Source organism: Pipistrellus kuhlii, unplaced genomic scaffold, assembly GCF_014108245.1.
Source record: "Pipistrellus kuhlii isolate mPipKuh1 unplaced genomic scaffold, mPipKuh1.p scaffold_m20_p_5, whole genome shotgun sequence".
In the NCBI taxonomy this organism is placed as follows: Eukaryota; Metazoa; Chordata; class Mammalia; order Chiroptera; family Vespertilionidae; genus Pipistrellus; species Pipistrellus kuhlii.
Genome location: NW_023425551.1, coordinates 55,888,766 through 55,905,133, shown reverse-complemented (window position 1 = coordinate 55,905,133; position 16,368 = coordinate 55,888,766). Strand labels below are relative to the sequence as shown.

The window sequence follows — 16,368 nt, the reverse complement described above, 5'->3', positions numbered from 1 at the left end:
CTTAAGATTTCATTCTTAATTCTTTAGAGAAAATTTCCATAGCCCGCACTAATAATCATAAAGAATTCAGCAGCAATGTCACCAAAAGCCCTCAGAAGATTGTTTTGTTCTCTCACATGGAGACAGGTTGGTAATGAACTGATAAATAGAACCTTGAAAAACCAAAATTTACAACACAATACTTGTCATTCAGACATGTTTCAATGTGATGGCTCTAATAATGTGCCTCCTAAGCATTTATTAGGATATAAATTTGGATTAAATAGACAAAGAAATATTTGGGTGAGAGAGAATCAGCTAAGTTTATCCAGACTCTCTCCTCTATCAGCAAACTCCAGGCTGTAAGGCTGGCTTCATGGCCACGAAACCCAGAAAACTGCTTTGGACCTTGTGTGCAGAAGGGCCCTGAGTCTGCTTTAAAGTTCTGCTGTCATCATCATGGGATTTTTACAATTTTACCTCTGAGCCTGTTTTTGTAAGTTAAATCTGAGGGAACAATGGAACTCGTCCCTGAGCAGAGCTATGTGCAGTGTGTATGTCTACTGTGCCTGGGTGCTCATCTGCGCACAGAACTTGGGATGCCCCATGAGCACAGAGTTCCAGTGGACCCACCATACGTGGAGCTCATGAGACTCAAAGGAATACGAGGTAGGTGGGTTACATGGATGACTGAGTAAGTGGGAATGCTGGCAGCCCCCAGCATGTTTTCCATTGGAACCAGAATTTGCTTCAAGCATAGAAAGAAGGCAGCGGCATTCTATGACATGAATGGCCAAGGAACCCAATCAAATGCTTTTTCACTCATGTCACTTCCTTCTATTAGCCAAACCCTTACAGAGAAATTCATGTCTTAAAAGAAAGAGAAAGATTGGGAAACCACAGTTCCTTTCCTTTTAGCTCTCCCTTACTCATCAATAAGCAGAGGTAGGGAATATTGGTAGAATGTGTGCATATTAAGAAGTTAAATTAAACAGTTGAATTAATTTGATGTGGCTTTGCCACTGTAATGGTAAGAACAAAATATATATGCATGTATGAGCTACAAAATATGACCTGTATAGTTTCAGTGGTTCTGCTGTTATTTTGCATTTAAACTGGCATCATCTATATATATATAAAATCCTAAGTGAACAACTGGTTGACTAGTCACTATGACACACACTGAGCACCAGGGGGAAGCTGCTCAATGCAGGAGCTTCCCCATGGTGGTCAGTGCACTACCACAGCCAACCTCCCACGGCTGGCCAACCTCCCATGGTCTCTCCCCCGAGCCAGCCACAGAGGGGGGCAGGCCAAGGGACTCCACCCATGCACAAATTTGTGCACCGGGCCTCTAGTATGATATAAAGATGAATTGTAGAAGATGGCTGCGCCCAGGTGAACACCTAGCCGCAGCCGCACACAACAATTTCAATAAAATACAACTAAAATATAAAACGGACATTGCCCAAAACTACAGGAAGGTTGACTGACTGGAAATTCTACAGCGAGAAGCAAGGAGAAAACCAGAAGGAGGCGCGGAGGAGCTGGAAAAGCCCAAGGTACGGAGACGTGGTGTGCGGAGAGGACGGAGCTGGAGAGGAGGGAGGCCGAGTGCCTGGCGGGCGTTCCCTAGCAGAAAGGAGATAAAACTCCGACTGTGCTGGGCCCCTGACTGCTCTGAAACCCAGTTCTGGGCCAGACCCCGGGGACTCAGGCTCAGCCATAGGGAGCCGGGCTGTAAGGCGAAGCCCCGGGGAGAGGCGAAAGGAGGTCCCGGAGGCGCGCACACTGCGCGCAGAGAAGGGATGGTCGGCTGTGCTGTGGGATTGCCCTGACGGGAAGGAGACCTGGGCTCCAGACTGCTCTGAACGCCACCTCCAACTCCACTTCCAACTGAACTGAACCCCAATACCGGGCTCATTGGGGGAGAGCATAGACTGTTTGGCAGCAGGCGAAAATCGAGGGCACCTTTCTCTCAGAGGCGCCGGCAGCAGCGAGCACTGAAGGACCCGCATAGGGCGGGGCTGACAGAAGCCAAAGCTGCAGGCTCCACCCTGAAACCCCGTCCCATCTGTAACTGCAAAATGCGACATCAAAATAGATCACAAACGAAAGAAATGGAGGACAAAAAGCGTCTGGATATAGAGTTCAAATCTACGCTTATAAGGTTTTTCAAGAATTTCCTAGAAAAGATGGATAAGGCCTATGAGGATATGAAAAGAGATCAACTAGAATTAATAAGGAGTCAACAAGAAATGATAAGGGATCAACAAGAAATAAAGAATACATTGTCTGAAATAAAAAATATTTTACTGAGTCCTAAAAACAGAAGGGAAGATCGCAAGAATCAAGTCAAAGATTTGGAACATAAAGAGCCAGAAGACACTCCTCCACAGAAGCTAGAAGGCAAGAGAATCCAGAAAATTGAAGATAATGTAAGAAACCTCTGGGACAACTTCAAACGAACCAACATCAGAATTATGGGGGTCCCAGAAGATGAGAGAGAGCAAGATATCGAAAACATACTGAAAGAAATAGTGACAGAAAACTTCCCCCACCTGGTGAAAGAATTAGACTTACAAGTCCAGGAAGCACACAGAACTCCAAACAAAAGGAATCCAAAGAGGACCACACCGAGACACATCATTATTAAAATTCCAAGAGCAAAAGACAAAGAGAGAATATTAAAAGCAGCAAGAGCAAAGAAGGTAGTAACCTATAAAGGAGCACCTATACGATTGTCAGCTGACTTCTCAACAGAAACCATGCAGGCCAGAAGGGAATGGCAAGAAATATTCAAGGTGATGAATAGCAAGAACCTACAGCCAAAAATAATCTACCCAGCAAAGCTATCACTCAGAATCGAAGGCCAGATAAAGAGCTTCACTAATAAAAAAAAGCTAAAGGAGTTCATCACTACCAAACCAGAATTATATGAATTGCTGAAGGGGGTTCTTTCAGAAGAGAAAGTAAACAAAGATAAAAATTATGAACAACAAATACGTAACTATCAACAAGTGAATCTAAAAACCAAGGAAATTAAAAAAATCTGATGAACAATATTAACTGTTGAACATAATAGAATCAGAGGTATGGAAGGGGAGTGAACTGACGATTCTTGGGGAAAAGGGGAGAGGGGGTGTTGGAAGAGACTGAACATAAACTGTGCACCTATGGATGAGGACAATGGGGAGAGGGGATAGGGCAGAGGGCGGGGTGGGAACCTGGTGGAGGAGAGCAATGGTGGTGGTGGTGGGGGAAAGGAACATTTGTAATAATATGAACAATAAAAACTTATTAAAAAAAAAGATGAATTGTAGAATGTATTCTAATAATTAAATTTTTCAAAATTTTTTAATTACAATGACATTACATCACAAATATAAAATACCATGACAAATAAAAAGAAAGACTGCAGGAGGAAAAAGCTTTATGTTTTAGTACCTTTAATGGCACATTTCCCTGCTCTTTGAACGAGGGGACCTGCATTAAAAAAATATAATTTTGCACTAGGCCCTGCAAATTATGTAGTTGGCCCTGCCTGGATGAGCCGGGTCTCCTCAGCCTGTTAGCAATGGTCAATTTCCTGCTCCTTCATTCTCCGTTCCAGTTGGCCATTCCTAGTTTTGCCCACTGCCTTATCTCTGGCTCTCTTGGTGGAGATTTGCCTCAGGATCCTGGAAGCATACAAAAGCTTCCCGATTAAGACAAAGTACTGGCTCAGCATTAAGAACTTTGAAGGATGCTAGTGCCCAGGATCAGACCACCAGATTTCTTGTTTCTGCCTTCCATTCCCAAAGGATTATGAATTTCTAATCCTTGCAGCCCCCCCCCCCCCCCCCAAGTTGTAAAATTGCTGCTTGCACTGACATTTGCTCTCAGGGTCTTCCTGTGTTCTACTTCTGCTGGGTCTGACCTTGAGGAGCAGCATATGCACCTACTCTGGACTGATCCTCTGACTCTAGATTCCAGGGTCTACCAGAACCAATGACTGCTTTACTTTTTAAAATTACTTTACTTTTTGAATAGGCCCTACATGCATATGGCACAAAAATCTAAAAAATATAAGAGTATATGATTAAAAGTAAAATTCCCTCTAAATCTTGTCTCTGACTCACTTGTGCTCATCTCTAAAGTCACTTATACATACTCTGATTAGTTTTTCATGCATAATCCAGGGATATTCTATGCCCATGTAAATGTGTGTTAATAAACACACACATATGTCTATACACATATACAGACAAATGTGTATATAAATATATATTAATATAGTATATGAATACACAGATATATTTGTTTTGAAAACCATGAATGCAGCATATGCACCTTATTTTTCTCAGTCAATAATATATCTTGAAGAGTTTTCCATATCAGTACATATTGGGTTAAATTATTCTTTTTATGCATTGCAGTTCATTGTACTCTTTGAAAGACATGTGGATTATTTCTAATATTTTGATATTTAAAAGAATGCTAAAATAAATTTCTTTTTTGCACATAATTCACACATTTGTGACTATTTCTTAGGTGTGGAATTTCAGGATCTAAGAGAATATAAAATTTTAATTTCAAGATATATCGACAAATTACTCTTCATAAGGTTTATCAACTTATATTTCCACCAACAAGGCATGCAAGTTTGTTTACTCCATTCCTTCACCAACACAGTGGGCCTTTAAACTTACTGATTTCTGTCACTCTGACAGGAGAAAAATAGATTTCCTAGGGTCTTTACTAATGACTGAACCTGCAGGATCATGGAGTGCTGATATAGCTGAATCTACTAGGTAATGTCAGTCTATAAGGTAGACTTCTATATCCTTATCAATACTTAGTACACTTAGACTTCTGATTCCAATAGATGAGAGAAAATAATGTTTCATTGTGGTTTAATTTGCATTTCTCTAATTACCCGCCTCTCTCTCTCTCTCTCTCTCTCTCTCTCTCTCTCTCTCTCTCTCTCTCTCTCTCTCTCTCTCTATATATATATATATATATATATATATATATATATATTTGAAAGAGAAATAGAAACATCAATAATGAAAGAGAATCATTGATCAGCTGTCTCCTGCATGCCCCACACTGGGAATCGAGCCTGCAACCCGGGTATATGCCCTGACCAGGAATTACACTGTGACCTCCATGCTGACTGGGCTTATCTTACTTTTAATGTTCTGACACTAGTCATTTATGAAATATGTGTGTTGTAAAAACTGTTCCTAACTTTGTAGCTTGTCTTTCTACTCTCCTTCAGATATCTTCCCATGAACACAAGTTCTTAATTTTAAATTTATTTAATATATCAACCCTAAACTTTATGATTTATGCTTTTTATGCTTATTTATAAAATTATTTTCTGCCCTATGTAATAATGGCAGATGCTTATACTACCTTTTAAGAAGTTTTATTGTTCTGACTTTCATATTGAAGTCTTTAATTTGCTTGGAATTGAATTTTTATATGGCAAGAGGTAGAAATCCCACTTCATATTTATGGATAAATAATTGTCTCATTATTTTTTATTGTGCAATTTATTGAATAATTTCCTCCTTTTCCCATGAATTTGCAATTCTCTTTCTATCATGAATTGCATATTCATATATGTGTGAGTCTGCTCTGGGCTATCTGTTCCCTTTTATTAGATAATTTGTCTCTACCTGCCCCAATACACACTATCTTAATTGCTATAATGTCATGTTAAATCTGTATAGCTCATAGGACCAGTTCCCATACACACCCTTCCTGCTATTCCATCCAAGAGGCTGTTGACTTTGCCTCTCAGATGGTGCCTCTTGCTTTATAGAATTATGCACTACTCTTGAGTTTGAGCTCTGTAGGTATCAGAATTTACTCCTAGCCTCTTTCAGCACCCATCTTGACCATCACTGCATCTGACTGTTCTTCCTTTAATGCTGTAGTTTGGGGTTATAGGCACCTCTTAGTTTCACTGAAGGTAGAATTTGTTTGTTTCTTCATTGTGCTTTTAGGTAACATTTTAGAAAAGAAGGGAAAAGTGCAACCTTGACTCAGCCATGTAAAACCTTCCCAATGGGCGTCTTACTTTGTCATTAGAACGGTCTCATCCTGGGCCTACCTCCTGCTCCACCCCACTTCCAGGCTTGTCTCCCTTGTTCTGGCTCAGCAAAGATTGTATTCCCAGCCCCTTGCCACCTGCATTGCTGACACTGACTGCTGGCTGGGGTTATGAAGAATGCCTCTGGGCATTGATCAGTGATGATAGATAATACCTTGCCCTTTGAAGGAAAAGTAAACGTGTCAGTACTTTTAGTTACTCTAGAGAAACCTAACAAATTACTGGAACATTCCTCTGGGATCTGAAAGCTCTGTATTTTTATTTTTATGTCCAGCAGTAGGAGAGCTTGCAGCTTTATCCTTGAGAAATGTTTAATCAGTTTCCAACCCCCTCGCTCACTTCATCCAGAGGCTCACACTCCAGGAAGTCCCTGTACTTCAAGACATCATATGCTAGCTGCAACACTCGGAATGGGTTCTCTAGTCATTTTCTCATGTGAATGCACGTCCATGGTTTCCTAAACTAGGACTAAGACAATCAAGACCATATTGTTATTATTTCTGTACGTAAACCACAGTCTAAATTTTAAAAAAGAATGAAAAGTTGCATAACTATAGCTGCTTAGCACTGTGGGCAGGACACTGGCCAGTCTGATAAGACTAGTCCATATTTCTTTCTTTGCCATGGTTATCTGCATGTCTTAATGGTCAATGGGGAAGGAAGGGTACTTTTCTCACATGTATCAGTGGTAGAATGCAGTGCTGAGGAGGACATGCTCAGGCGTCAGACTGTATTCAAACCCTGACATTGCTACCTAAAAAGTGAGTTTTTAAAAAATATATATTTTTATTGATTTGAAAGAGGAGGGGAGAGGGAGAGTGAGATAGAAACATTAATGATGAGAGAAAAATCACTGACTGGCTGCCCCCACTGTGGATTGAGCCCCAACTGTGACCTCCTGGTTCATAGGTTGAAGCTCAACCACTGAACCATGCCAGCTGGGTCAAAAAGTATGTTCTTAACTTCTCTATGCCGTGCTTTCTTCTGTAAAAAGGGGCTAAAGATGTCAACAATACTATCTCACAAGACGTTTTGGAGGAAGAAAGCAGATAATGGGTCTAGCAAGTAATACAGAGTAAACATATAGTAATGATAGGATGGGGCTGAATCCTGTCTTTTTAATGAAATATTAATGAGGAGGGTCCAGTTCTTAATAATGAGACTCAAGACAAGGGGATGTGGGGCAGAGGAACGTGCAGGTGCTGCCTCACTGAGGGCGCAGATCTCACAAACCTGCAGACTGTCTCAGTTGGCTGGCCTTGCTCAGGCAGCCAGTGTGCAAAGGCTCAGGCTGCCACCACACCAACATTAAAACTGCAGCTGCATCCATTATTGGCATAATTCTAGTAGTTTCTGAAGCACATTCTGATACATTTTTCTCTTTGCCCTTTCCAACAACCGCATGAGGAGAGCTTTGTCGTTCCCATTTTATAAATGAGACTTAAGTGACTCACCCAAGGTTGTGCTATTACTGGTAAGGAAGTGGAAGCTGTTCTCAAACTCAAGTCTTTTCCTTTTTAATGTGCTCACTTTATTAAACTGGCTGCTGAGTTATTTGGAGATTGAACATAATAGCCTCTAAAACACAATCTCCAGCGAGCCTCTCAAACTTCAGGGCTCGTAAAAATGACCGAGGGAACTTTTAAAAAATGTGGATTCTTAGGCCCCTGGCTAGAGAGTCCGAGGTTTAGGAAGGAGCCTGGGTATCAGCCATAGTAATGGGCCCAGGTGGCCAACAACATCTAGTACCCCCATCTGACCTTCACTGCATTTGGCTGCCCCTCCTCTAAGATTGTAGTTTGGGGTTATGTACCCAGAGTGAGGTGACAGTGTTCACAGATAGCCTGGGAAACTATACCTGCTGGGACTAGGGATGAGTAAGACAGACACAATCATTGCCCTCGTGGAGGTCGCAGACAGGTGTGAGAAACAGGCAGGAAACAATCCAGGGCCACACAGTGTGATAAGAGTGTTGTTTGTATTCACCTGGAGAATATGCCCATCTTGATCCTGCCTTTCTATGTTTTGGCTCGCATGTAGTTATATAAATATTCCCATATTGTCATTAGCACAATTTGGAAGAGACATCTAAATATATGCTTATGAAGACCTCATATTAGACTAGCCCAGATTTAAATTACATAAAATTCCTATGAACTTAACACATACCTATATGTGTTTACATGTGAAATTTTTTCTCTTCTGTGTATGTATATCATTTCCTTTACTTACTGTGAATAGTAGGAAATATTGTACTTCCCCACCATCATTTGGGAAGGTAAATACTAAGATCATATTTTTGATCAGTGAATTATTACTTGATTTTCACAACACTTTGATGAAATAGAAGAATACTACCTTTGTTTTACAGAGAGAAGGCAGTGGTTTGGGGAAGTTTTGGCTTGACCATTCATTATTACTGGGTCAATGGCAGACCTGGAAGCAAACCCTATCCTTCTGACTCACAACACAGGATTCTTTCAATTGCACTGCACAGCAAAACGAATCAGCAAGCTTTGAGCCCAGCTGCAGAGACTGGAAAATGCCTAACCTGGACAGGGCTTCTGCAACATAACTGTGGGAATCTGGTCATCCCCTTTTAGCAGTCCTCATCCATGACCTGCTCTGCTCGGTCCTTAAAGCTTGTTTTGAATATTAATGGCGGCAAGCTAGGCAAATTACAGGGCAGACAGCAGCAAATACACCAGGCCCATTAGGCATGAATGAAATGACCACTTTCAAAAGCTGTTATGAGCCTCAAAGGGAAACATACACATGGATAAAAGGAGCTCAAAATGTGCAGCTTAGAAATCCATCAAGAAAGCTTACCTCAGGCAAGGACTATGGCTTCTATCAGAGAGAGATTAAATGTCAGTATCTGTTTATCATTTTCTTGTCTTAATAGTTTTTTACCTTCCTTTCATAAGATAACAGTTAACACAAACATGTGGTTTGTTTTCTTTTTGAAAGTAAGCTAATTCTTTTCTTGCTCCATTTGATCATTTTTGTTTAGCTACCTTTGATATATATAAAATACTGGAGACAGTTAAAGCAAGGTTGATTGAATCGGTTAGCAATACATAGTTATTCATGGATAAATTCATTAGGGAATTTAAAGATAGTCCTGGAGTAAATGTCCAAAGCTGGCAATAAGCTCTGTGTGAATCTTCACATTACACCCAGGCAGCTGGAGAGCCAGAGTGCATGATTCCCTGGTTTAGAGGCAGCTTTATAGTAAAAAAAAAAAAAAAAAAAAAGCCGTTTTATAAAAATCAATAGAGTGACCACAGTTTCAAGTGCATTACTTCATTACTTCAAAGACACTAAGGGCCATAAATCAAACCCATCAGCTAGAAAATGATGATGACGTGACGCACAAACAGGAAAGCTTGGTATCCGCCGAGAAAGGGCCCGAGTCCTGATCGAAGGCTTCTGAGGAAAATGAGCAGTTGCTCTTTGTTCTTCTGCATCACTTTCAAGACAGTTTGTTCCAGTCTTATAAAGCAAAATATACAGTTTTGGAATCACTGACAGAGTTGGGAGGGAGAAGAATCCAATGATGCTGAAAGATTTGGCGAGAACTGTCTCCATTCAAACCAGCAGAGATTGGCTTGGCTGGGAGTGCGTTCACCAGCGCTGTACTTCCACACAGCACAAGAGCTGAGGGCATTCCAGAACTGTTAAGTAGCAAAGTTCCCCACGTGCTAATCAATTTAAATCTTGGAATGTCAGGGTTTAGAGAGTCTGCAGAAAACATCTAGCCTGACAGCTCACAACTCCCCTACAACACCATGTGATGCCTGCACGCTCATTCCCAGGAATTCTCTCTCCTCCAGGGCAGCCCACGCTGTTCTGAGGACAGAGCCCATTCCATTCCTGACTGGTAGGAAGTTCTGCAGCATAGTCCAGTTCCATTGCAGCCACGTGGCATCATCTCATGGTATCTGAAGATTGTCTTCATGTAGGTACCTCCCGCCAAGGTAAATATCATTTGTTTCTCCAACTGTTACTCAGCTTTCACGGTTTCCAACCCTTCACTTTTCTGTTTAGGTTTCACCAGACAAGCTCCAGTATTGTTCCTTTCACGAGGGTGGTGCTCACACTTGGACCATTCTGGTCAGCCTGACTATGCAGATCACAGTGGGACTAATACCTTCCTCATTCCCAGTATTTCATTTTGTGTTAATAATGAACAACTTTGGCTTCTAAATCCTACATATGATTCACATGAGTGAAATTACACTCATTTACTTATCCAATATGCATTGAGCACCCATGAAGTGTCAGGTGCTATGCTAGGTCCTGGGGATATATACAAGGACTCTATATTATTATAGGACAGGCTTCCATAAGTGCAGCTAATTAGAAATGGCATGAGAAGGGAGAGACAAAGGAGGGTTACCTAAGCCAGCCAGGGATAGTAGTAGCGGTAATAATGGTGGGACTGGAGGAAGCCCTGGAGGCTATGTGGTAGTTCTGGGAAAACATGGAGCTGGGCCTGGCTCCTGATGGCTGATGGGAGTAAGCAGGGAAGAGGAAGTGGGTGAGAATGGTGTTCTAGGTAGAGAAATTAGTAAGTGCCAAGACTCAGAGGCAAGAGAGAAAAATGAATAGCTGTAGGGGACTCTAAATATGTAAATATTAATGGTGGGGAGCACTGAGAGATGAAGGAAGAGGCTTATAGGCATGCCAAGGGGTTTGGACTTTATTCTGAGCACACTGGAAAAGCACTGGAGACTCTGTCCTACACAGGTATGGAAGGCCTGTAGGGGAACAGAAATGGAAAGCTCCCAGGCCCCTGTGTTGGCACAACAAGGATCATGAGTCTCAGGACACGGTCACTGGGCCTGGGTGCCTGGCTTCCTGGGAGCTTCCTTATCCAGCTTTATATGGTAATGCATGTAAGTTGTTTTGGGTGCTGCCCCCCCTGGGCATAGAAAGGGCAGTGAGCCTACCTTTCTTTGGTCCTCTAGCCTGTGGACTTCTCCTTCCACATGAGCTGCTAAGACCACATACTTCTGGTCTACCTCCATGCCATCAAAGAAAGGAAGTAGGGACTGTATCTGCCTGCATCCAAAAGACATTATCTGTATCTTTTGAACTGCTTGTTGGAATAAATAAAACTGAATCAAAGTCCTCATTCTTTTCCATTTACCACCGTAGACTTGACTCAGTGCCGTAGCCTAATCCAGAAGGGACGTGACAAATCTGACTTCCTGGATTGGAGACTGTAAACTTGTGACACATTTGCCTATGAACAATCAGGGGCCCAGATATGGGTGGGAAGAAGGCTGATGCTTTTCTTGACAGCAGAGAAGAACCAGAGAGGCAAAGGAATGTTGGTGAATGTTGTAGGCTGGAATAAAAAAGGCTCCTAAAAATATATTCACTTCCAAATCCCTGAAATCTGTCACTATTATCTTATATGGCAAAGATGTGGTTAAACTAAGGGTCTTGGAAGGAGATGCTTATCCTGGATTACAAGAGAAGCACCCTAAGTGCCATCACACGTGTCTCTGGCAGAGGAATCACTGACACACACCCACCACAGAAAGCGATATGGAGATGAAGGCAAGGAGTGTAGCGTTATAATTACAAGTCAAGGAAGGCCTGGAGCCACCAGAGACTAGGAGCACATCACTGAACAGATCCTTTCTCAGAGTCTGGAGGTGGTGTGGCCCTGCTGCTGTCCTGATTCCAGACATCTGCCTCAAGAATTATATGAAAATAAATCTAACTTATTCTAAGCCTCCAAGTGTATGGTAATTTGTCACAGCAGCCACATGAAACTAATACCGTGAGAGAATGGTTGCAGTGAGGGAACTGTCTTTTGAGCCTTAGGTACATGGAATGCAGGAAAATGAGCAACTTGTACTCAGGGGATCTGCTGGGGTAGAGAGGGACTATATCCTTGATAAATCCTGGCACCTTCGAGGACCACGACATAAACACCTTCATGATGGTACGGAGGCTAGAGGGGATTTGTTAACATGTCATGTGATAAATCAATTAATAGAACAAATAGTACCACTTGAAAACTACAACCAAGTCAGAACAAACCTGATGATGTGGTAATAAGAAAGCAACATTTCTGAAATCTGCACTTGTGCCTAAGGGACAGATGCACTTTCATACAGCTCAGTGTTATCTAGCTGCTCAGCCTCCTAGAGAATGATGAATTAGCTCCCTCAGTGATTTTAATCATGCACTGATTTTAGTCAGTTTGTATATATCAAATTTTAATAATCTTCAACAACTAATTTAGCAAGTTACTGTAAAACTTATTGGCGATACAAAGGAAGGTGTGTGGAATTGCTTGCCATTTATTTGTCTCTACGAGTCAAAGCAAGGACCTGTGGTTTGGGAGCAGTCTGAAGACGCGCAGGAGGTCTTTCATAATTCACAATAATTCTCCAGACTAATATTTTTGAATTAATTTGGAGTCTTTTGCTTTATCACTTCCATCCTTGTTGGGTCTGAGAGAGAATCATTGATCAACTACCTCCTTCATGTCCCACACTGGGGATCGAGCCGACAACTCGGGCATGTGCCTGACCTGGAATTGAACCTCGACCTCCTGACTCAAGTTACAAGTCACAAATTGTTTTTTGCCTATTCTTCGGTTCTCCATCTTGTCCACAAATATGTCATGAAAGACTGTTAGTTTCCTCAGGCATTATCAACTTGAGCTAATGTATTAATGACACCTAGTATTTATTAAGCACTGTACGTGGATACTTGTCCTTTGCTCTTTCAAACATCCCAGTTAGGAAGGTAACTTATGGGTGGAGATACTGTGAAGTTTAGGGGCCTGATAACTTGTATGAGGTCAGTTAGCAAGTAGAAGAGCCAGGCTTTGATCCTAGGCAGAAGGACTTCAGAAACCTTGTCCTTGCTCACTCTGCTGAATAAGGAGGAGAATAGGAAAGTGTGAGTCTGTCTTCATAACATTGACAGAGGAAAGGTGTTCCGTTCTTCCCTTTTGCACAACAAGGGCTTTCCAATGGGAGGCCCAGGCACCTCAGCCCAGCTGCGGTCTGCAGTCTGGCAGCAACTGCACAGCTCCTCAGCATGTGGGGACTTTCGGAACTCTCCAACAGTGCTTCTGCTCTCCCTGCGGAGTGGTTGCCTTCCTGGGCCTGGTGTGCCCCAAGCCCAAGATGCCAGGTCTGACACTTCCACTCAGAAAGACTCCACCTGCGTTTCCTGCGGCTGATCTGGTAGGGTCTTCCAGCTGTCACCTCAGGTTCTGGGGCTGGAAAACATCACATGGTCTCTTCCTTTCCAGAGAGCACTGTTCTTACACCCCTTTCCCCCATGGTTGAGGCTTCTATCTTCTTACCTTCTCCTGACTCTACGTCTACCTGTGCCCCCTCCCTATTCTCGTCTTTCTCAGTGTCTGCTTCTTTTTCCTTGTCCACTACCTGTCCCCCTCCCCATCCCATCCAGATTTGCTCCACTATTTTCTGGGGACCCTTGTTACACAGATACAATATTTGCACTAATATTTCATTTCCTTATCAGTCTAATAACTCAGTCTTCACAGCAAGTGTGGTCAGCCAGTCCATACTTGTTCTTACTATGAGTCTGTACAGATTCTAGTGATCCAGGCTTCCTTTTCTAAGCCTTCCCTTTTGAGAATTAATTTTATACTAAATCTTCAGTTTATAGGATTAATGTCTACAGTTTATAGAATTTCCACTTTTGACAAAAATCAGAACAACATTTGCCATCTTCATGCCTCTAGTCCGGTCAGTGGGTCAGGGGCATCATCTGTAGATTCTTTCCACGTTCTGGGAAGTTATTTTTATTTTATTATTTCAAAAAATATTTTTACTGACTTCAGAGAGGGAGGGAAAGGGAGATAGAAACATCAATGATGAGAGAGAATCATTGATAAGCTGCCTCCTGTATGTCCCACACTGGAGACTGAGCCCACAACTCTAGCATGTGCCTTGACCTGGAATTAAACCGTGACTTCCTGATTCATAGGACAATGTTTAACAATTGAGCCATGCCAGCCAGATGGGAAGTTATTAATGATGCCTCGAGACTTAACCTGTCTGGAGCAGATAGATCCTATCTGACAATCTCTACATCTACCTCATGCTCCTAATCCCTCTTTAAAACCACACATTTGTTCCATCCTTGTTGGGTCTGAAGACCATTCTCACTGACAGAGAAGACGAAGGCAGAATGACTGCTGGGGGCTGGCTCTGGTCATCCAGCTACACTGTGCCATGCATCCAAGTAAATAACTTGCATTTAGCGCCTGGGCTAAATTAACCCCTTTAGATTATAGCTGAGGTGACCAATAAGAACCAAAGCTAAAATTCAGGTTTCCTGTCTGCCAGTCTGTAGACTTTCCATTTTTGAATGAGGTTTTCCTAATGTAGACTCAAACTGAATAAACATAGACCAAACACATTTGGGACTTTAGATCTCAAAGCATTTTCCAGTTCTTTCTTATTTAAAGAACTTTATTTAGGGACAACCTGTCTCATACTATATAGAAAAACAATGCAATATTTAAATACTGGAAAACAGGAAAGATGATATATTAACATAAATCTAGGCATTATTGGGGTTTTAGCTATATCAACGGTCCCATTCTTGGAACTTATGAAGTAAATTGATAGGAAGCCCTCTAAAATCCTTTCTTTAAAATTCAGCTTAAAAAATAGCTAAATGCGGATATAAGAATTTATTTGATTATAAAAGCATGCACTTTAATAAACATGGTCATCTGCAAGACACTTCTGTCAGTATATGGGAGTAGTAAGGACTTTCTCAGTGGATGTGCCCTGGGGTTGATAGAAAACATGGACAAGTTACCAGTTATATGTGGGCTGATAGAGTTCCCAACAAAGACATTTTCTTATTGACTCCCATAAGAGGAACATTCAGGCTCATTGTGGCTGACGCTGTAGAGGACCTAGAGGTAGGTGGGGGAAGATTAAATCCTACTGGTGATAGCAAGGCTTCTGATCTCAGAGTCAGCAGGTAAGGGCTGCCCTACCATGACACCTCGGTTCAAATCAACCCCTTTCTTTGCAACCTATGGGTGAAAACTTCCATTGTGGTTGAATTTCATTCTTCAGTATTTATTGGCTCTTCAAGTAATGGGAGAGAACAATGGACTAGATTAAGAAATAAGCTGTGATTGCTGCAGCAGGTAGCATTTCTGTGAGGGATGCTCTCTGTTGCTGGGATGGAGGGGCCAAGAGACAAGGACTGAGAGCAACTTCTAAGAGTTGAGAAGTATTTCTTGGTTGACAATCAACAGGACAATGGAGACCTCAGTCCTACAAACTACTAGGAGTTAAATTATGCCAACAACCTGAGGGCACTTGGAAGAAATCATTCCTATTGGAGGCTAAAGATCAGGGCATATCTAGCTGACATCTTGATTTCAGCCTTATGAGACCCTGAGCAGAGGACCCAGCTAAAATGTGCCAGACAGCTGACCCCTGGACATAGGGTGATAATCAACTTGTATGGTAAGCTGCTAAATTTGTGGTAATTTGTTAAACAGCAATAGAAAACAAATGCAGTGTGTTCTAGGATTTTCCCTAAAGATAATTGGGTTTTACCAAGGTTCAGTTAACATTACTCTGAGCCCACTAGATGGATGAGGCACCTTTAAAGCATGGCTCAGTGACAGTGGAAAGCCGACCTGAGATTGAAAGTTGGTGAGAAAAACCGCGGAAAGCTTTAGCTATCACGACTGAATGAGTGTAGTTATTATGTGCATGGACATTGAATCTGGACTCCTTCACCTTGCTATCCATGGGGCATCAGTTAAGTTATTTAAGCACTTGTCCAAATAGGGATACAAATATTTTTCTTGCATCCTTGGTGTGCAGTTTTGTGAAATGCAGTGTTTAGCACAGTCCCTTGCACATAGCAAATATTTAATAAATGGTCAGTATTATCCTAATTAAAAAGTAAAGGCTTTGAGGATATTAAAGGACTGTGACAGCAAGAAGAAAAAAAGCAAGGCATGTACAGTGAAAAATGCATCTAAGCTTTGGCTCTGGGTCACCAGCTACTGCAGGTACTCAGCAACCAGATTTTATTCATGAGAAAACTTTCAAAGAGCCTGGAGATACAGCAAGTGGCTTCTTCTTCATCTTTTTTGCAATGAAATAGATTGCATCCCCAGGTTATGTGTCTATCACCCAAAGTCTATTCAGATTCTGTGCTTGTTTTGAATTTGATGCTCTGCCTATCTCAGTGACCCTGAGGCCATTCCAAAGGGAAGCTGAAACTACAGATGATCTAGA

General features: G+C 41.9%; 1 pseudogene; it reads left to right on the top strand.

Moving 5' to 3' along the window:
- Nucleotides 1-497: 497 nt before the first annotated feature.
- The window catches only part of LOC118705993, an 83,452-nt pseudogene continuing 67,581 nt past the window's right edge, over nt 498-16,368 (top strand).